The sequence below is a fragment of the Pleurodeles waltl genome, chromosome 1_1 (assembly GCF_031143425.1).
Source record: "Pleurodeles waltl isolate 20211129_DDA chromosome 1_1, aPleWal1.hap1.20221129, whole genome shotgun sequence".
Lineage (NCBI taxonomy): Eukaryota > Metazoa > Chordata > Amphibia > Caudata > Salamandridae > Pleurodeles > Pleurodeles waltl.
This window is the reverse complement of record NC_090436.1, coordinates 49,289,147-49,312,417: the sequence shown is the minus strand read 5'-3', so window position 1 is coordinate 49,312,417 and position 23,271 is coordinate 49,289,147.

Sequence of the window (23,271 nt, the reverse complement as noted above, 5' to 3'; positions counted from 1 at the left end):
CCTGAACTATGAACTATGTGGGGGCACCTTGGCTAGTGCCAGGGCACCCTCACACTTAGTAACTTTGCACCTAACCTTCACTAAGTGAGGGCTAGACATATAGGTGACTTATAAGTTACTTAAGTGCAGTGTAAAATGGCTGTGAAATAGCATGGACGTTATTTCACTCAGGCTGCAGTGGCAATCTTGTGTGAGAATTGTCTCAGCCCCCTATGGGTGGCAAAAGAAATGCTGCAGTCCATAGGGATCTCCTGGGACCCCAATACCCTGGGTACCTAGGTACCATATACTAGGGGACTATAAGGGTGTTCCAGTGTACCAATCAGAATTGGTAAAAATGGTCACTAGCCTGCAGTGACAATTTTAAAAGCAGAGAGAGCATAAGCACTGAGGTTCTGGATAGCACAGCCTCAGTGACATAGTTAGGCACCACACAGGGAACACATTCAGGCCACAAACTATGAGCACTGGGGTCCTGGCTAGCAGGATCCCAGTGAGACAGGCAAAAAACAAACTGACACACAAGTAAAAATGGGGGTAACATGCCAGGCAAGATAGTACTGTCCTACAGCCACCACCAGGGAGCTCCCATCGGAGGAGGTATCAGAGTCTGTGTTGTCCCCTCCAGTCTCCGCTGTGGTGCTCCCCTCACCCTGAGTCCCACTCGTGCCTCTAGAGTCCTGTGGGATGCAGCTCCCTCTGTCGCTGGTGCCTCTGCTCCTCCGCCAGATGATGCTAATGCAAATAATGACAGGATGACAAAACAAAAAGGGGGGATAGAGACAAAGAATACACTGGGTCAATGACTGCACCAACACCACCGTTGGCATAAACAGCACCCAAACACACAGGGAACAGGTCTACGCACTATGCATGACACTACCAGTAAAATGGCTAGTCACCAAGGAATGAGGAGGGGCACACACCGCCAACTACAGAACACCTGGGACCCACGGAGCCCTGCCCAGAAACAAATACTAACAAGCTAGGTAAGCTGTATTTCACATTCAAACCCATAGCCACCAGAGGACCTATACTGCTATGTCTGGCCTGGGCTAGGGTCACCCACGGACAAACAACCACCACCCGGATACCATCCCACCAGCCCTAAGTTGTAATGATAGCCACTGTATTCAATCCCTTGTGACTGCTGTGATGCCCTCAAGCGCCCATCCAGCTCATGGTAGGCCACAACCAGTATGCGGACCATCAGGGGGTCAGGGTCCGACCGGAACCCCTTCCTTGTTGGGAGGCCACCCCCAGCTGAGCCTCCGCGGTCTTCCGTGCTCAGCGTCTCAGGTCCTCCCACTGTTTGTGACAGTGGGTGCTCCGCCTGCCATAGATCCCCAGGGTCTGCACCTCCTTGGCGTTGGCACGCCATATTCCCTTCTTTTGATGGGCGCGGACCTGCAGAGGTAATACACACACGAGAACACCATTAGTCAAACAGTCCAGCTTGTCACACAAGTGACCAACCATACCCGTTTGCATCAACATTGGCACACACATAGCCCAAGCCCACAACATGTACACTGCCAAGGGGACGTCCACCCACCCCCCTTACACAAGGCCTTCACACACAACTCCATGCATTCATGTCACATGCATCGTGCCCACAGCGTACTCGCCTGTTGGTCTGGAGGCCCATACAGCAGTTCGTACTGGGGTAGGACCCCATCCACCAGTCGCTCCACCTCCTCAGAAGTGAAGGCTGGGACCCTTTCCTCGGTCACACGCCCCATGGTAGGTTCCAGACACAGGTTACAGCAGCACATGCAGTGTAGGTCCTCTCCTATGGAAGGTCAGTAAACAAGTGAGGAATCAGATAGGAAATGGCGGTCACATCTGCGGCAGTGCATACCGTCACCTACGGCGTAGATCACCATTTGCCACTGTACTCCATAGGGCCCACTATTAACCAATGAGGAATTGCACGGCGGTTCACGACTGCCTACCACTACGGCGCACAACGTCAGCGGCATTACCTCACTTCCACCTGTCCCTACACACAGGACAGGCGGTCGCCATTTCAGCGGGGGTGACCAGGCCTATTGATAATTGCTTCGTCACAGGATAAATAGGCACATACTTCACTAATTACACTGTCCCATAACATGTTTGCACATTGTGGACTGTCAGTTTGTGACAGCCTACTCACTCTTGTGTCCCTTAGATACCTACCGCTGCAGAGTATTAGTAGATGGAGAAATACCCCTGTGTACAGAGCCCTGGTGGGCTTGGCTACATTGGAGGACAGGCACATAATACTCACCTATAGACTGGACAGGGCCACAATCACAGAGCTGTGTGCCCAATTAGAATCTGACCTGATATCAGCTATCCGTCATCCCACTGGGATCCGCCCTCTTGTGCAAGTGCTATTAGTGCTCCATATCCTGGCAACTGGTTCTTTCCAAGTGACAGTGGGCTTGGCAGCAGGAATGTCACAGCCAATGTTCTCAATTGTGCTAACAAGAGTGTTGTCTGCCCTTATAAAACACATGTACAGCTACATTGCTTTCCCCCAGGTTGAGGATTTGGCCACTGTGAAGGACGGTTTTTATGCAATGGGACATATTCCCAATATAATTGAGGCAATTGACGGAACACATATTGCATTTGTACCCCCAGCCAGAATGAACAGGTGTTCAGGAATCGTAAGAGTTTCCACCCAATAAATGTGCAAATGGTGTGTCTAGTGGACCAGTACATCTCCCACGTCAATGCTAAGTATCCTGGGTCATTGCACAATGCCTTTGTCCTGAGGAATAGCAGCATCCCAAATGTGATGTCCCAACTACAGAGACACAGGGTATGGCTAATAGGTGAGCGCTGGTTCCCACCCATTATATGGTGTTGGCCATATAGGATAGTGTGTGGCTAAATGTTGTCCCTCAGTATTTGCAGGTGACTCTGGTTACCCAAACCTATCATGGCTGCTGACCCCTGTGAGGAATGCCAGGACAAGAGCAGAAGAACATTATAATGAGGCACATGAGCGAACCAGAAGGATAATTGAAAAGACCTTTGTCCTCCTGAAGGCCAGGTTCAGGTGCCTCCATCTGACAGGTGGATCCCGGTGCTACTCACCCAAGAAGGTCTGCCAGATAGTAGTGGCATGCTGCATGTTGCACAACTTGGCCCTCAGAAGCCATGTACCTTTTCTGCAGGAGGATGAGACTGGAGATGCCCCTGTGGTAGCAGTGGAGCCTGAGGACAGTGAGGATGAGAAGGCAGAGGATGACGATGTGGACAATAGAACATCAGTGATACGTCCGTACTTCCAATGGCACACAGGTTAGACAGTATTGGTGTATTCTGTGTGGCATTGGCATGCTGGCATTACCCACTTCCTTTCCCTGCTTACTGTTACTTCTGGATATTCATTTTGCAGATGTTGGTGATATGACATTCTCCTGGTGGGATCACAACAGCCAGCTGCAGGTCATTAATTCTATGCTCATTCTATGTATAGTTCATTTGCAATGGTAGCTGTTTAATCAATACAAATTTGCAATACATGAAATACTAATAGTCAAGTTTTATCCAAGGGTGTTTATTGTAGTGCTAAAACATAGGGGGGAAAGTGCAATGGAATGGGGTGATGATGGAGGAAAGTCCAGGGTATTGTTCCAGTCTGTTTGTAGCACAGGTGCATTGTCCATGGAGACAAAGGAAGGGGCGCATTGGCAGTTCAAGGTGGACAAGGTGACTGAGGGGGACGCAAGGGGTACAATCAGGAGAGTCAGTCAGTCAGTCAGTCAAAGATCTTTATTCGGCAATTGCCATAAAAGTACAGATAAAATCACATATCCAAATGAGCGGGCAACAGAATAAAGAACAAATTAAAAACACAGCTCAAAAGATAATATCATACATAAATTACATAGAAGAGCACAAAATGCTCTAATCCAAATTCCCCTTTCATGAATATTACAATAATTCTTATCAAAACGTTTACTAATATCATAAAATATAATACCAACATTTTTTAAATACCCTAAAATATAATAGAAATCCTTACTCCATATAGAATAAGACTATCCTAAACCGCATATGAAGTATAACATTTTAAACAAAACATATTTAAAAAAATGGCATAAATAAATTAATAAATTACAGAATGTTAATACCGGTTCCTAATAGCAATAGATGATCTAATAAAATTTAATACATAAAAACAAATTTTGATATTTGCCAGTTTCTGAAAGTATATCAAAACTTCCTTATAATGGATGGGTCTTAATTTACATAAAATTGGTAAAATAAAAACATTTCTAGGGGTAGCGTAAATAGAACAAAAAAGAAAAAAAGTGGGAAGTACTCTGCTTTGAAGTAGCATCACAGGGGCAAGGTGGTAAATCTTTTTGCCAGATACACTGATTGGGAAAGGCCACCTTAAAATGAATCAAATTCAGTCTAAATAGAGTTAAAAGAGAATATATAATTTTGGACATGAAAACCAAGTCAAATAGGGTTCTATATATGAGGCCGTAACAATCTGAGTATAGGAATCCAAAGATTTCAGTTTCAAACAACTATGAAGTCTTAAGTCTAAAGTATGCTCAGAATGACATGATTTCAGCAGAGACCTTGCAGCTGTGGTTAGCAATTGTGGTTCTTCAAACATATACCTAAGCCCCAACTTTTCAAAAGATGATCGCAAATACGAGAGCCAGGGAATCCAATTCGAATTAACCAACTGTAAGCACTCAGTAATAAATTCCTGCACAAGACTTGCCGCTGGACTCGTCCAACATCTAATCCACAACAAAAGGGGGGCAATAGAGACTGTGTCCTCTAAAAATCATTGGCCCACCTCCTCTGGCTAATGATGTTTGCTATACACTTGGGTACCATCAATAACCTATGCATACATTTATTCTCAATAGGTTGGAGAGTGGGTACTTTGATGTGACCCCAGACACCTGCCCCATATAGGGCTGCTGAGACACACTTGGAATTATAATGCATCATGATCTGAGAAGACGGTCTATGACCAAGTTTACGAGTAAAACGAAAAATCGGTTCAATATTCCTTGCCATTTGTTGGGTCTTAAATTTAAGGTGAGTATTCCATAACATGGAAGAACTTATATGCATACCTAAGTAACAAAAATTCCTCACTTTATTAATAATAGTGCCCCAAATAGAAAGTTGTTTAGCCTTAGGGGCATATTTATACTATGTCTGCGCCGAATGTGCGTCAAAAGTTTTGACACACATTCAGCGCAAACCTTGCCCCATATTTAAACTTTGACGCCTGAGCCTGCGGACGTCAAAATCCTGCAGTGTGCGTAATTTTTTAGATGCAGCAACCCGCCTTGCATTAATCATATGCAAGGTAGGCGTTCCCATCCAAAAAAATGACTTAAAGGCCGTGTGTCGTATTTATGCTTTCGGGCAAAAATGACGCTCAACCGGGAATCGGAGCTGGAAAATGACGCACAGCCCGATTTGCGTCAGAAATTAACGCCTGGGTCAGGGCAGGTGTTAAAATGGGGCAAACACACCTGTATTTAATCAGAACACACAGAAGCAACATCAGAGCAGCAAAAGGGAGACATGGAGGTGCTTCTCAGCCAGCGTGCATGCAGACGCAGAGCCCAGCAACAACAACAGCAACTACCATAACACCAGCAGGGACCCCAAGGGCAGCGCAGAAGGCAGGAGATGATATTCCGCACCAGAACAACCCTTCATGGCCTCAGGGAACATGACATCATCCAGAGGTACAGGTTGAACTGGCAGGCCATTCAGCAGCTGCTGCACAACATAGAGCCACAGTTGGCACCCACCTTGCTGACACCCCGCACCATCCCAACAGAAACCAAGCTGCTTGCCGTACTTCACATGCTGGCAAGTGGCTCTTTTCAAACAACTGGTGCCCTAGTTGCCAGAATATCACAGCCATCATTCTCTGCCTTTTTGCCCAAAGTACTGGATGCCATCATTGGACTCACACCCCGCCACACCTGCTTCCCTAACACACTGCAGAAGCAGCAGGAAACAAAACAGGTGTTTTACCTCATTAGTGGCTTCCCACATGTCCTTGGTGCAAACGACTGCACACATGTACGCCTTGTGCCACCTGATGCAATTGAACACCTCTACCGCAACAGGAAGCACACACATTCCATCAATGTGCAGGCCATTGTCGATCACCAAGGATTGATCACCAACATCGTGGCAAAATATCCTGGGAGTGTCCATGACTCATTCATCTTCCGTCACTCTACCATCAATCAACACTTCCAGGATGGACGGTATGGCAATGGACTACTTGTTGGTACGTACAGAAACCCAGTTATGTACAGACTGCACAGCAACCCTCTAGGACACACGACACATACACCGCAACATGTCGACAGGAACACATTGAGGTCGTGACATCGCTAACTATGTTTCATAGGTCAGCATTGAACCTGTCTCATATCTGAAATGAGTGTGCAGTCTAATGTTAAGACATCAATGATCACACCGTTTGGAATTGCCTAATTGTCACCTTGCAAAATGTAAGCATCTCAATTATGTTTAAATTAATCCATTGCATAAGTCTAAAGATATGGGATGTCCAGGGTACATAGATGTGAATGTGTTAACAACACTGTCAAAATGAATCTGTGCATGGAACTATCATCTCACCCCCAGTGAAGACACAGGGACACCTGTATCACAAGTCACAATGCTAGGGAGTGCACACTGTACTGCAAATCCCAAAGCATACTGCTGACAACCGGTCAGCAGCCAAACACTTGTTCAGCCAAGGAAACAACACAATGCAGATGGTACATACTAGAAGCCTATGAAGCAACACAATAAAACAAAAGAGTCACAGACAACACAAAACAACTACTGCCATGCAAGGTGATATTATTGGGGCAAGCTACATCAACATGATCCCAATCATTTTCTCTTTCAGCTGATCAGGGGTATGGGATCCAGCCATGGATAATTACACCATTTGGCAACCCAAGCACTGCAGCAGAGCGTGCCTACAATGACGCACATAGGAGGACACGCAGCATAGTCGAGAGGACCTTCGGCACCCTCAAGTCGAGATTCAGGTGCCTCGACATCACTGGTGGTCGCCTCCTATATTCCCGTGAAATGGTCTGTAAGATCATTCTAACATGTGCCATCCTGCACAACATTTGCATAAGAAGGAACATTCCCCTCTTGGAACCAGAGCCATACATGCCTGAAGAGGAGGATGCTGGCCTGCAACATGAGGGGGAACAACAAAACACGGCTGCTGGATTGCGTAGACGCCAACATATCGTGAACTATTTCTTTAAAAAATATTCACCATCACCACTGTATTAACTAATGTAAATAAACACCGATAATAATCACCATATCATGGTCTGGCTAATAATTTTTGCTCACCTTTATCACTAACTATCGGAATAAGAGTGTAGCCTCATGGAGCATATATATCGATCAGGACACAGAAAATCCCAGAGCAATTGTGATGCGTATCATACAACAGTCACATACACAAACACTGTAAATGACATATATCCTGTACATTTCACCTTTGAAGGGCAATAGCAGAAGACCACACCTATTTCACACATACATGTTGGAAACATGGTTCATCACAGCATATGGCACACAACTAAGACACCATCACTCAATAAGGGTAAAACAAGCCTCATACATGAGGCAGTTGATGTGCTATTGCATTGGTAACAGGACTGTATGACCAGACCCTTGACAGCAGTAAGTCCAACCGCATCCAATCTTTGCAAGGACTATCTGTGACTAGAGTTCCATATAAGCAGAACATAGACAGCACAAGTGCCACACATATGACAAGCATTGCGTACATGACATTCCATGTGCATGTCAGCCCATTTCCTAACTCCTGACACACCCATGCTCCGGGTTACAACCCACGTGTCTGAAGAGGTCCCTGGAATAGTGTTAGACAGGACAGCCTTAGGGTGGTCACCCCTAACTTTTTGCCTGCCTCCCTCCACTTTTTGGACACTGTTTTTGCTGGCTTTTAGACTCTGTACACTTTACCACTGCTAACCAGTGCTAAAGTGCATATGCTCTCTCCCTTAAAACATGGTAACCTTGAATCATACCTGATTGGACTATTTAATTTACTTATAAGTCCCTCGTAATGTGCACTCTATGTGCCTAGGGCCTGTAGATTAAATGCTACTAGTGGGCCTGAAGTACTGGTTGTGCCACCCACTTAAGTAGCCCCTTTGCCTTGTCTCAGGCCTGCCATTGCAAGGCCTGTGTGTGCAGTTTCACCGTCACCTCGACTTGGCTTTTAAAAGTACTTGCCAAGCCTAAACCTCCCCTTTCTCCACATATAAGTCACCTCTAATGTGTGTCCTAGGTAACCCCTAGAGCAGGGTGCTGTGTGGGTGAAAGGCAGGACATGTACCTGTGTAGTTTACATGTCCTGGTAGTGTAAAACCCCTAAATTCGTTTGTGCACTACTGTGAGGCCTGCTCCCTTCATAGGCTAACATTGGGGCTGCCCTCATACAGTATTGAAGTGGTAGCTGCTGATCTGAAAGGAGTAGGAAGGTCATATTTAGTATGGCCAGAATGGTAAAATAAAATTCTGCTGACTGGTGAAGTTGGATTTAATATTACTATTCTAGAAATGCCACTTTTAGAAAGTGAGCATTTCTTTGCACTTAAATCTTTCTGTGCCTTACAATCCACGTCTGGCTGGGCTTAGTTGACAGCTCCTTGTGCATTCACTCAGACACACTCCAAACACAAGGTACTCAGCCTCACTTGCATACATCTGCATTTTAAATGGGTCTTCCTGGGCTGGGAGGGTGGAGGGCCTGCTCTCACACAAAGGACTGGCACACACCCTACTGTGACTCTGGCAGACAGGATTGAACTGAAAGGGGACCTGGTGCACTTCTTAGCCACTCTTTGAAGTCTCCCCCACTTCAAAGGCACATTTGGGTATAAAACAGGGCCTCTGCCCTACCTCATCAGACACTTGCTGGAGAAGGAGCCTGAACCAGAACCTGCATCCTGCCAAGAAGAACTGCCTGGCTGCCTAAAGGACTCACCTGACTGCTTTCTACAAAGGACTGCTGCCTTGCTGTTGCCCTGCTGCCTTGCTGAGCTCTTGTCTGGCTGTGAAAGTGCTCTCCAAGGGCTTGGATAGAGCTTGCCTCCTGTTCCCTGAAGTCTCAGGACCAAAAAGACTTCTCTTTTTCACTTGGACGCTTTGTGCGCGAAATTTTCGACGCACAGCTTGTTCCGCGGCGAGAAAAACGCTGCACACCAACGCTGATCGACGCGACGCCTTCGGGACTACCGGAACTTCGACGCACGGCCTCCAGAGGAGAAATCGACGCGACACCTGCCGTGAGAGCAAAACTTTGACGTGCAGCCCTGCAGAACGATGTGCAGCTGGAAAACAAGCAGGAGAATCCACGCACAGACCCGGGACATCTGGTAATCCCCGCGATCCACAGAAAGAGACCACATGCCGGAAAACGACACACGACTTACCCACGTAACAAATAACGACGCAAGTCCGTGTGTGCTGGGGAGAAATCGACTCACACACCATTTTTCCATGTATCTCTTCTTCTGTGGCCCTCTGAGGAGATTTTCCACTCCAAACCAGGTACTTTGTGCTTGAAAGAGACTTTGTTTGCTTTTTAAAGACTTAAGACACTTTCTATCACTTTTCAGTGATATCTCTCCAAATTCACATTGCAACTTTATTCGTTTTGACCTACAATTATCCTGATAAATATTATTTATTTTTCTAAACACTGTGTGGTGTATTTTTATGGTGCTATATGGTGGTATTGTATGATTTATTGCACAAATACTTTACACATTGCCTTCTAAGTTAAGCCTGACTGCTCGTGCCAAGCTACCAGAGGGTGGGCACAGGATAATCTTGGATTGTGTGTGACTTACCCTGACTAGAGTGAGGGCTTTTGCTTGGTCAGAGGGTAACCTGACTGCCAACCAAAAACCCCATTTCTAACAAATAGTAATATGTGTACCCCGATATTCCCGCCTCTACACACACACAGACAAACAATAGTAATCCTGTGTGCTACACCCTTTCCTATGTTATGCCATTGTCATAGTACATCTGACTGCGTGGGTGGTCAGGTCAATTAATACACTGGCTTGTAGTTACTAAGCCCTGTTAGCACCTGTAGATTGCTTCCCATGTGAAAGGTACTGTTGGCCATTTGAATTCAATACTCACATACAGGACTTGTGAGAAACAGATGCAGCAAACACCTGTGATCACCTCCCTGCACATCACCCATCTGAACATGCAATGCCCCGGCTGATGCCTGGAACAGCATAGAAGTTGCCATTTTGTCAAATACACTGTTATGCATTGCTAGTAATTAAGCTGTGAAACACAGCCCTTGGGTTCATGTGTCACCTTCAAAAACACAGGACATACACAGTTTTCCATGTCAACTGTCTTGTTCTTCCTCCGACCAGTGTTAGTCAGACCAATGATTATGTAACTTGTGAAATTGCTGGATCCAGATATACCCTGCATCCTGTCAGCCTGACTGGCACCTGTCTGTGCATTACCCTAAAGATTCCTTGTAGCTACATATGTACCACACTTGCTTTACCAAACCTCACATTCTTCAGAGGGTATTTTGTCATGTGCTTCATCAATGCATACCCAAATGTATTGTATACTATTCATCTGCCTTTTAATTGTACCATATTTGTTAAATTGTCTTTGAATACCAAAATCATGGCCCATCCCTTGTCTGGGTCTCATGTATGCATGAACGACAAAGTGTGACAGTGTACCAGTGCCGTATGCAGAGATTGGGTACAGTGCCTCCAGCAGAACCAACTACCTCTGATAATGTCCATGACTAGTCCACACATGTTAGGACCCTGACAGTTCACACGCTGAATCACATATCTCACAACATATTGAGGGGCCGTGCGTGGTGAACAGCTGCGAGAATAATCAGCACAGAGGCTATGATGTTCCATGATGCAGTGGGAATTTTAGAGGCCAACCTGTGTACAAATGTTGTAATGACACATGCCGGAACATGACACCTGAGACATTATCTCACTCAGCACACCAAGGTTGCCCTGTTGACAGTCTCATAACACGTCTTCAGTGACAGGGTGGGACCATCCCCATGTAGGTTCTCATGTCCTCATCGACTTTACTCACATTGATCTCCGAAGGATGCTCAGTAGATACAGGAATAGCTGCCACTGACTCATGAGACGTGGACGTAACTGTGACAACATACAGCCCTAAAAATATACAGGATCAACATTGGACCACACACATGAACCAGACACCTCTGTGCAATTGATCACTGGAAATATGCAGACACATGCTGCCTCGTCTGCTGGTCCACCACTGCCACTGGAGAGTTGTGGCTCCATCATATGACCACAACTGTGGCGTCATATTACATTTGTGGTTCACCTTTGCCTGACTCACTGTGGGTTCACCAACAAGTGCCTAGGAAGCAGTTACCAAAAATCTAGGACATGGGATGGCCAACTTGTGGACCATTGACATGAACATGCATCTGCCATCTATCTGGTGCATGCTTTGTCATTTGTGGTGTCTACGTTACTCAAAATCTTGGAAGTGCACACAACAGATGTTGCTACATGTATGATTAGCACATGTCCTCTCTCATTTCCACAATGACTTGCATCTAAGGTTTGGACACTGATCAGTATAGGGAAAGGTGCGGAAGACATTGTGACGCGAAGGGTTAATTAGCTTGAGCAGTGTAGATGAGCGTTATGCCTGCTGAAACCCCCGAACAACGTGGAAAAGTTCACAATATTATTTTCAAGCTTGTTTGTGTAGAAGACTCCGTCTCAACCTTGAGAACGAGAGTACAGGGAGAAGATGGATTGAAAACAAAGGTTGGGGAAGGGCAGAGCAGCCAAGTGCTGATAACATAGCTAGAAAATGCCAGAAAGAGATAGAATCCAATCTTCAAGTTATTTAAGCACTGAAGTGTGGGTGAAGGATTTTAAGCTTGCAGATGGGGTTGTGAAAGCTGCCATGGCCCAGCGCTGCCTCCCTGTTTTGCTGTTCAGATACCGTGATGCTTGAGGGGGAGAGAGGTCCAAGCAGGCTGTAGAGGGCTTCCCAGCATTTCGTGAACTAAGTTAAGTTCCACACAGGGATGAAAGGCCTTTGTTTCTCTGCTCTATTATTATGATTGATTATTATGCTTGCACTGTGTTTATAATCTGAAGTATTCACCTTGTTTATATTTTGCTTTCTGAACATTGTAGTGTGAGCTTGCTGCAGTAATTGAAACATGTATGTTGGTGTGTAGTAAATCAAAGCTTATCTTAAGTATTCAGCTTGTTTATATTTTGCTTTCTGAACATCGTAGTGTGAGCTTGCTGCAGTAATTGAAACATGCATTTTGGTGTGCAGTAAATCAAAGCTTATCTGAAGTATTCAACTCATTTATATTTTGCTTCCTGAACATCGTAGCGCATTTTGGTATACAGTTAATCAAAGCTTATATCTGTCAATAAACTCATTGCTTATATATATATTTATATATGCATAGATGCTCTTTGTAGTGTACTTATATATTAATAGATACTTTTCATTGCTATTCTTATGCCACTATTGTTAATGTGCTAAACGCCTACATTTACCTGAAATTCTAGTAAAGCTAAATTGTATTCATAATTGGCGTGTGGTCCTTCATTGAGCGTCCTTATTGACTTATACCGAACAGGTGTTAACCAGTCACCTGGATAAGACATTTTGGTGCCAGAAGTGAGGTATAAGTCAATAATGCCTCTTTGGGGACGTAAGAAAAATGGGGCAGAGAGCGGAAGGCAGCATGGGGCAGAAGCCAGATCCATTCCCGGGTGGTTAGCAACTGACAAGTTCTCTGGTGTGGCAGGACTCCTGAACCGTGGGCAGTGCCGGTTTTATGGGAAGCACTAGATGAGAAAGTGACTCCTCTCTTAGTGGAAGATGCGGTCAAGAGTGTGAAACTCAGAGGGGCGAAGTTGGAGCTGAAAGCGCAGGGCAAGTGGGATGGCTTTTCCTGTCTGCGCTCCGTATGGTATACAGGAAAACAAAACTGCAGGATGAGGTTTCAGCCTTGCAGGAAAGGCAGTTACTTATAAAAGAGACCATAGAAAGTGCAGTGACTCGGAGTGATCAAATGGAGGCAAGGCAGAAGCCTAAAATGCCCTCAACTGTGCAAGTGAGGGCACTGGTACGCAAACAGAAGAGTAGGCAGAAGCCTAAAATACCCTCAACTGTGCAAGTGAGGGCATTGGTACGCAAAGAAAATTGGGATCCATATACTTGGGATGGAACAGTCTCAGACAATGATGACTGGAGTTGGGAGGTTGAGGTGGAAGTATGTGTAACAGAACTAGGTGGAGTTGAAAGTGGAGAAGGAAGTGTAGGTGAAGTTGAAGGTGGAAGAGGAAGTGCAATGGAGGTTTGCCCACTCGTGCAAAACAAATCAAAGGGAGTGAATGGTGGGCAAATACAGAATTCTCGTTTGGTGACAGATTATACGCAGAGTGAGTTGTTGGAGATAACCCGTATGTTTAGGCAAATGCCTGCAGAGCCTTTGTTTAAATGGTTGGTGAGATTGTGGGACACTGGAGCAAAATATGCATTACAGAATCCTTTTACGTTAGGTCCCATCACAGAAGGAGACCCGTTTGAGCTGGAAATGATAGCACAGGATGATGTAGATGATGTAGTGATGTGGAGACTATGGCAGAGGCAGGGAAAAAAGAGGGTCCCCTTACTAGGTTGGACAAGAGAAGGAGGGGTTGGCACTAAAGTAGGCAGAGTGCAGGAGTTTACCATCGTGAAGTGGAAATGGTATCTGCAGCAGAGGGCAAAACCGGGACCAGCAGGAGTGTTGAAGTTACAAGAAGATACGCTAGGGGCAGTGGACTTGCAGGCAATGGCCCCTGCGCCAGAGCCCTCTGAAATGGAACCCTCACCATTTAAGACAGCCCCACCTTTTGAACGACTCACTGAAGAAGAACAGCAAAATGCATGGTTCACAGATAGTACCGCCCGGTACTATCAAGGAAAAAGACAATGGCAAACAGTCACATTCCAGCTTGCCACAGAAACGATGTAACTGCGAGGAGGGGATAATGAATCAAGCCAGCTTGCAGAACTGCAGGGGGTAGCAGCAGTGATCGAACAAGCCCCCATCGGAGAGAAAACGTTTGGGTACACTGACAGCTGGGCCACTTACCAAGGACTAGTAAGCTGGGCCCGACTTGGCGCAAGGATGGATGGAAAATCAAAGGCACCCCCATTTGGGGAGGCGAGCAACTATGGGAAGAGATGTGGGAGAAAGGGCACAAATGTGAAATCTATGTGGGACATGTGGATGCCTATTGCCCATCGGACACCTCACTTGCATCTCTATTCAACAACACCGAAGATCAGACGGCTAAAACACAAACAGTGGTCATCAATGAGGAGGCTGAAGCTGCTCTAGCAAACTGGACCCATGCAACATCTGGACACCTAGGAGAGAATGGCACTTATGCATGGGCATAGCAACAACAGATTCCAGTTACTAAAGAACAGGTGCAACAAGCAGTAAAGGAGTGCACCACATGCAACCAGATAAAACAAATGCCCCTGAAAAAGAAGCCTAGCAGACATATCAGAAGACGAACCGTAGCTGCTACAGTGTGGCAATTGGACTATATCGGGCCGCTACCAAAGGAAGGAGGAAAAAGCTACGTATTGACCATGGTGGACACCTACACTGGCCTTATGTTGGGTATGCCCTGTAAGTCTGCAAATCAGAAGTCCACTTTGCGAGGGCTAAACTACATGATAAAACATTATGGGGTACCTGATGAAATCCAAACAGATAGGGGCACACACTTTTCAGGGAAAACAGTGCAGGATTGGGCGCAGGAACAGGGAATTCGGTGGATTTTACACCTTAGTTATTATCCACAAGCTGCAGGCATGATTCAGAGATATAACGGATTGGTGAAAGAACAGCTAAAAAAGTTATCAGCACATGACAGACTTCCCCAATTGATTTGTCAACAAGCGCACATTGAAGAAAGATCTGCCCCCCCCCCCGATAACACCCAGAGAAGTGAGGGAGGATTTGGAAGCACAGGCAGAAAAGTATGGGTGAACAATCCAGGGAAAAAGGCAGAGGCAGGAGAGCTATTGAGTCAAGGGGTGGGGAGTATGTATATTGTACTTTTAAAGAACTCTAATGTACCTGTATTTGTACCTGCAGTGAGACTTACCCCATGGTCATAAACAAGGACATCTGCGTTAATGATAGCAGAGAATGTTGTTACGGACCTTCATGTCACTTGTGCACCTCAAGCCGCTAACGTAACTGATGACCAGGGAAATGTTTCACTTTGCAACGTGAAGGTACCTGGAGGCAAGTGGATGGCTGCCAAAGCTGTGACCTGGAAGGTAACTGGACAGCAAATCCGACATGCCAACGGACTGAGCGAGTTGCAGGGGACGCCAGCAACAGTACAGGCTTTGAGTTATATGCTAAACATGATATGTAAATATTGTGATACCAGGACATATGGTGATTGTTACAATGAACAATGGAACCAAAGGAGTTCAATACTCCAAACCACCAGCATTCATGTTTTATTTAACCAAAAGACGCATGGTTAGCAACTTAAGCAACAGTTCTATAGTTCGATATAGAATAGGATGTAAGCAAGCTCTTCATGCAAGCATAATTAATCGTATTGTGTTACAGATAAATATTGCCAAGGGGAATGTCTCAAAGTATGATCAATTATGTGCACCATGGATACCACAGTTATGGCCCTTGCCAAAGTTACGCATTAGCAGAGATCTAGGGTCCTTGATAGCTGGGGCCACCAGAATCGGGGTAGGGGCCCTGAATTCTTTTGATGTTGAAGCCATTAGGAATAAGCTATCTTCTGCAGGATATAGTACAGGAGAGGCCATAAAAGTAATTTCTCAATGAGGGCCCACACACTCACAAGAAGTATGGAAAGTCCTGCGTGGGATGTATCGTGATTGGCAATGGCATAATTTCACTTATGAACAATTCGGAAAAAAAGCTTTTAAAACACACAAACAGTGACTAAGGGCATCCAGTGCATACTATGTCAAAGCATTGCTAATCAACAGTATGCAGACCTTAAAGCAGAATGGGGACAGCTTCAGGGTGAATATTGGAGACAACAATTGCATTTGCCTGAAGAAATATGGGTAAAGCCCATACAGTTTCACTGTAATGAAGAAATGTGTCATGCTCTTTTTGATATAGCAAGACGTGATCTTCCTCCTGACATATGGTGCCCCTTTATATTGCTCCCCGTAGTGATAAGTAAAAGAATGGTGGATACCTCACACTGGCAAAAAGTGGATTGATTAAACAAATCGCACTGTAGATCCCACTAGATGTGCAGATTGGTCTAAAGGGAGGGTTTGTACCCACACTGGACAGGTGCTAGATCCATGTCTTCACACAATACTGGGAGAATGTGAATGGTTACCTTTTCCTATTAAATGGCACAGACTTATATCAGATAGGGACAGAGAGCATATGTTATGTCATTAATCATCCTTTACTTATTAACTGATTTATACAAACCACCGGAGTGTGGTACTGAAAATTCTGGACCCGTGTTATAAACATCGTCGTATCACAACGATTTTGGTATCAGCAGACCAGGAATGATTAGAATAGTATGCACAAGCATTGTATTCATATTCGGGTAACGAAATCACCCGAATATCAGAGTTTCCGTCTTGAACCCTCGTGTTCCATTTAAACGACAGCCATTTTATGATTGCCCTCACATAGGCCAATGTCTAATGCTGAAAACGAGTCTGAAGGACACGTACACCTTTGCTGACTCCTCTGTGACCTGGGCAAGCTGACTCCACTGCAAAAACAACAAGTGATGGACGGAATGCTGAACATTGTCAAACACTCACCCCCAGTCATAGATCTGGGTTTAATCCATCGTTCTTTTGCTCACCATGCCACCCCAGTTTGGACCCAGCCTTATGCAAATCAGTCTTGACCCTGTTCCTCATGGGAACAGTCCAGACCGAACTGCCAAGCCAAACCTGTTTGGCCAGTTTCTTTCCCAGTGGCCGAATGAGATTAGTATTAAAGCGCACAACACATCATAAACCTTTCATCACACACAAACCATGCCTAATCTTACACACACCTGTCTCTGTTTCTTTCTTTATGACTTGCTTTACAAGGAGGAGGTGCCCGTTTATATTGGGGGTCCGTCGATATCTGATGAAAGTACTAAGCCTTGCCGGGTAATTGATTGAGGGCTGGACAAACTGAAATATGGGCTTGTCATCATAAACCTGCTATTTCTTTGTAGTGAAAACATGTGAATGGTCAACTGTAAAATAAGGAATGTTTGCCTAAAGCATAATATTTTGTATAAAAGAGAAGGTTAGCTTTGCAAAGGGAGCAGTCTCCTGAGAATATACACCGTGTTGTACTTCTAGGATACCTGTTACTGGCTGCAGCCAATAAACAAGATCTTTGACTTCACCAAGAAGACTCTGTGTTTCTGTAGTCTGAAACAGGAAGGACTCGAAGTCTTAGGGTGTGGTCTCTGGCACCGCTGGGTTCTGAAGAACCCAGTACTTCATTTGGCGCCCAACGTGGGGTGATTTCAGCGGTACCAGTCCAAGCCAGAGGTTTGTGAGGAGCTTCGTGTGAAAATTCTGGAGGAAGGCCGCCACTTCATCGACCCCTGTATGTCGACGTGGTCCGAAAGTCTTTGCTGCGAGGTTCCCCGCTTTCCGACGGCTACGAAGGACTGCTGCCCTGACTATCGCCCTGTTTTGGACCCTTGAGGATTTGGTAGAGCGAAACGATAAACGAGTCTTCTGGTGACGTCATCGATACCTCAGTTAAGTATAAGTGGAGCGTCTCCCAGTCCTTAGTTTGGTTCTTAGTTTGGTATCCCCTTGGGATCTTTGATTTGGAACTTGCAAGTACCAAAGCCGAGGGATTCATGTATTCACGAGACTATCGTATTCGATAATCCTTTGAAGTTTGAAGCTAGACTAGAGAGCGAAGATGCCTGGTCTGAGCAGATATGGAAATTTGTTTTGTCTTGGTTATAATAGGGATTCCCGATTGGAGGACTCGTGTCCGGTTCCTCCGATTGGAACTCCAACCTATGAACTATATGTGAAACATGGCATAGGCCCCATCATATATAATGAAGTATGGATCCGATACACTAGGAAAGATGGTGTTTTAAAATGGCCCCAATATGGTAGTTTTGACACAGAGATTCTGAATAATCTGGAGGTTAAACTTTTTAAGAAGAAAGCCCGGCCGGCGATGTTTGACTCTTTCCGCCTATGGCGTAAGGAAGCCAAACAGAAGGAAATTAAATTAGCAAAGAGAAATAAGAGGGAAGAGGGTATCTCGATAATGCAAGCTGCTATGCAGTTTAAAGATGATGAAGAAGAATAGATGAATGAGCAGTTGCACAGGCAACGTAAATTGGTGACCGATAAATGTTATCCAGTTCTTCCGCTTCTTCAGCAAGATGCAGCAAAAGAATTTGAGAAAGATCCTTTAATGTCACACTTGTTGAGTTCGCCACCGCCTTATGCGCAGAATGCTACAGCACCTCCGCAACCTTTAGCTGTTCAACCTCCGGTTATTGTGCCTCAGGTTCTTCCACAGCCGCCAGCTCCTTTTCAGTTGGCTCCTACTACTATGGCGCAGCCCCTTCAAGGGCCGCCGACTTCGCTACCTGCTCCATCTGTACCTCCTACAACTTTATGTACTACATCGACTGCCTCTTCTGGTGTTCTTCCTGATACTGCCTCTGCGTCTGCTTCTGCGTCTGCCTTGCCTCCCTCTGTTTTTCCTCCTGTTCTTTCATCAACTTCTCCTTCTGTCCGACAGAGAATGACAGATACTGTTGCCAGCCTTATATTTCCTCTCTTTGGGTCGTCTGGTGTGACCCCAGATTCGGAGCGTAAGCAGTCGCGTAGTCAACTGCCTAATTCTCAAGAGAAAGAAACGTTGGACCATATGGCGCGTACATGGGTTGTTTACCCTTTAAGATACGATGTAGAGTCTGTTATGGATGTCTTCCGTCAATGGGGAGCACCAAAACAAAGATACGTTTTTTGAGAAAATGTGTGCTTTCCTTTGTGAGGAATTGGAAGATAATGATTTGGAAACAAATCCGCCTGATTTGTGCTGTGTACGGTTTGAGTTTGCAAAGGGCACGATTGTGGGTCCCGATGTTGAGACAGCAGTTGCGACGTTGTTGTCCTTCTCAGTCATTGTTCCAACATGACTCCTCTGTTAAAAAAAAGGTGCGACAGTACCCAATGAGAGAAGTCCCTCCGGTATGGAAGGACGCTGTTGAGGCTGATGATGCTAATCACATTGATGCTGTCCCAGCTCATTTTCAGCGTGTTTGGGTACATGTTCCGTGGAAGCGAGCTGAAGTTTTAGCCCTTAAGCAGACTTTGCCTGATCCCCGTAAAAACCCTGCAGGGTATTATAAGGAATTATCACAGACTGCAGACTCATGCATTATGAATTTAGCCGACATGTTATTTGGGAATGTTGTTCCACAGCCTTTGTGGGGATTGATTCGCCATACAGATCATGCACAAGAGTTAGGTGACTCATGGGCTAATATTAGTGCTGCAAATGATAGACAAGTTGGTGGTGCCAAGCCTGAGCCTTTAGTAGCAGAACTGCCTGCTAGAATCATTACTTACATGAAGACTTTAATGCCTGCGATGCGTGTGAATTGGGATAAATTGTCTGCGTGTAAGCAGAAGAAAGATGAGACAGTGTCTGATTTCTTCACCAGGTTTGAGGAAACGTTTATCGACCACAGTGGTCAAGATATGAGTAAAGAAGGTGGTCAACGGTTGTTCGTTGACAAGTTTGTGCACAATTTGCTTGCCGAGCTGTGTAAGAAATTGAAGGATTCAGAGAGTTCTTGGGCCGTTTCCTCTTCAGCACAAATATTGGCTACTGCACAGTACTACGAAAATAGGGATAAAGATGAGAAGGATAGAGCAGACAAGAAAACTAAAGAATTAAAGACAAAGGTTCTTTTACAACAGGCGTATCTGCCACGTGGTGGTCAGAGTAACTATCAGCAACCTCAGCAGTTCCAGAGAAACTCGCAAAGGTTCGAGTTTTCTCAACCACGTGTTCCTGTAGGTCCCAATCAGTGTTCATATTATAAAGAAGAGGGTAATTTCAAGTATAGTTGTCCTATTTTGTTACAGCGTACGAATGGTGCTTCTGGCGCAAGAGGTTGAGGTGTTCAACAAGCTCCTAGAGGTAGAGGACGTGGAAGTTTCCCCCAGAACACGCGCTCCTTTCCGTCTCAAAACTTAATGAATAGTTTTGACCAGCAACATAACGCGTCTGGTAGGACGGCTCAGTACTATGCTGACGACTACTATGCAGAAGATGAGAACTTGGAAGGTAATAATTGCTAGGACAGCCATAGACGAAGAGAGGGAGTTTTTTTAGTTCCAGTGGATCAGAATGGACCTTATGTTAAGGTGATTACATCAGGTGTGTCGGAGCCTTTTCTGTTGGATACTGGTGCTACAAAGAGTTCTATTATGCACTCAAAACTCCCTGGCGCACCTTTGTCTGGCGAGATGAATGTTTCAGTAGGTTTTTCTGGCGCCCCGGTTAGGAACCCGATTTCTAGTCCTATGTCCCTTGCTGTTGGACCTTGTGAATTGGAAGCACCCCTTATTCTGACGACAGGTTGTGGTGAAAACTTGTTAGGATTGGATTTGTTGAAAAGATTGTATGCAACATTATATTGTTCTCCTTCGGGAGTACAACTTACACTGGGTAGGAAAGTGGTCTCTCCAATGTATTTGTCGAAGGATAAACTTCCGACCGAATTGTCATTTCTTCCTGATACCATTTGGGCTACTGGTCCTAATGACGTGGGTCTTTTGGAAATACCGCCTTATGTTGTGACATTGAAAGCCAATGTTAAATTACCACGCATTCAACAATACAAGATCTCTAGTGAAGGTGAAAAGGCGTTGCTAGCGATCATTTATGATTTAATTGAAAAAGATGTAATTGAAGAGACAAGCGGCAACGTTTGTAATAGTCCTGTTTTGCCTGTTTTGAAACGTACTGACCCCTCTAAGCCACCTGTTTACAGGCTCGTGATTGATCTTAGAGAGGTAAATAAAATAGTTGTGCCACAGTTTCCAGTTGTTCCTGATATCACTGCCATATTGACTATGATTCCAGCTTCCGCCACCTGGTTTTCGGTAATTGACTTAAAGAATGCTTTCTTCAGCATCCCGATTGCCGAGGAGAACAGGAATATTTTTGGATTCAGTTTAGGAGGCCGAAGTTTCCGCTTCAAATGCGCTCCTCAAGGCTACTGTGAAAGTCTATCAATATATAGTCAGGCTTTAAAAACACAGCTTGATGCAATTCTTTTACCTGACGGCGCTACCGTTATTCAGTACATTGATGATTTGCTAGTCGCTACAGATACTGAAGAGATTTGTAAAGAAGCCACCTTGTTGTTGTTGCGTCATTTGTCTGATTTACATCACAAAGTGTCCCTTTCAAAACTGCAATATTGTTGACAAGAAGTGACCTACTTAGGTCATCTCTTATCGAAGGAGGGAAGGAAACTGACCTCAGAAAGAATTCAGGCAATTGCAAAATTGAGTGTGCCAAGGACACAGAGAGAAGTACGTGCTTTCTTGGGCATTACATCATACTGCAGACAATGGATACCAAATTTTTCTTTGCTGGCCAAACCTTTGGTAGCATTGACCTATAAAGATACACCAAACCCCGTTCCGTGGTCTGAAGATTGTCAGAAAAGTTTTTCCGAATTGCGTAATGCATTGTGTTCGGCTCCTGTGTTGGGTACCCCCGACTACAGTAAGCCCTTTACACTGTATGTCCATGAGAAAGAGGGTTGTGCATTGTCAGTGCTGACACAGTCTTTTGGAGACAAGCAGCGCCCATGCGCATATTTTTCGTCGACTTTGGATCCGGTAGCTAAAGCATTGCTGAGTTGCTTGAGAGCCACAGCGGCAGCAGCTGTTTCTATTCGACAGTCTGCTGGGTTAGTGATGAATAATATGTTGATTGTGATGGTTCCACATGCAGTGGACACGTTGTTAAACAGGACCAAGACACAGCATTTAACTAGTGCTCGATTGTCAGGTTACGAGTTGACACTGTTAGCGAGTCATGTGCACATAAAGAGGTGCAATATGTTGAATCCAGCCACGTTATTGCCAATTTCAGTAGAAACAGATGATGTTGAACAACATGATTGTTTTCTTAGGACAGAAGAAGAAACGAAAGGGAGAGTAGATCTTAAAGATACTCCTCTTGTAGAGTGTGATGGTACCTTATGGGTGGATGGTTCATGCTTCAAGCTTCCGAATGGTGATACGACTGCAGCATATGCTGTCACAACTTTGCATACGATTGTTGAAGCTGCACGTATACCACATAATTCAGCTCAAGCAGCAGAGCTGATTGCACTTACGAGAGCGTGTGTGTTATCGAAAGGAATGAAAGTGACCATATATACCGACAGCCAGTATGCGTTTGGTGTGGCCCATAGTTTTGAACGATTGTGGAAAGAACGTGGGTTCCTGACTTCGCATGGAGCTAAAATTCAGCATGGTCAGTTGGTGAATGAGCTTCTTGAGTCACTGACCTTGCCATTACAAGTTGCGATTGTGAAATGCAGTGCACACAAGAAGGTTACTGATGATGTCGGTCGTGGCAATGCATTTGCTGACGAAATCGCAAAAGAAACAGCAAAAGATGTGATGAATCGAATGTATGTTGCAGGCCCCGCAAGATGGGTTGGTGACGTTGAAATATGTGAAGATACGATAGAGGGTGTGAAGTCTATTCAAGCTGAAGCTTCAGAGAAAGAATTGAGCGTGTGGAAAGAGAGTACGGGTAAATTGGATGAAAATGGTTGTTGGGTTGACTTGTCAGAACATCAGCGATGGTTGTTACCCGATGCGTATGTGCTTGCAGTGGTGACAATGGCTCATGGAATGGCCCATATCAGTGTGAAAGGGATTTGTAAGTTGTTGGCTCCAGTATGGCAAAATGCTGGAATTCCTAAATGTGCAGAGAATGTGGTCAAGAATTGCATGGTGTGTCTGAAATACAATCCTGGTAGGGGAACCCCAACTCCAGCTGGTCATTTTGCGCCTCCCACGTATCCGTTC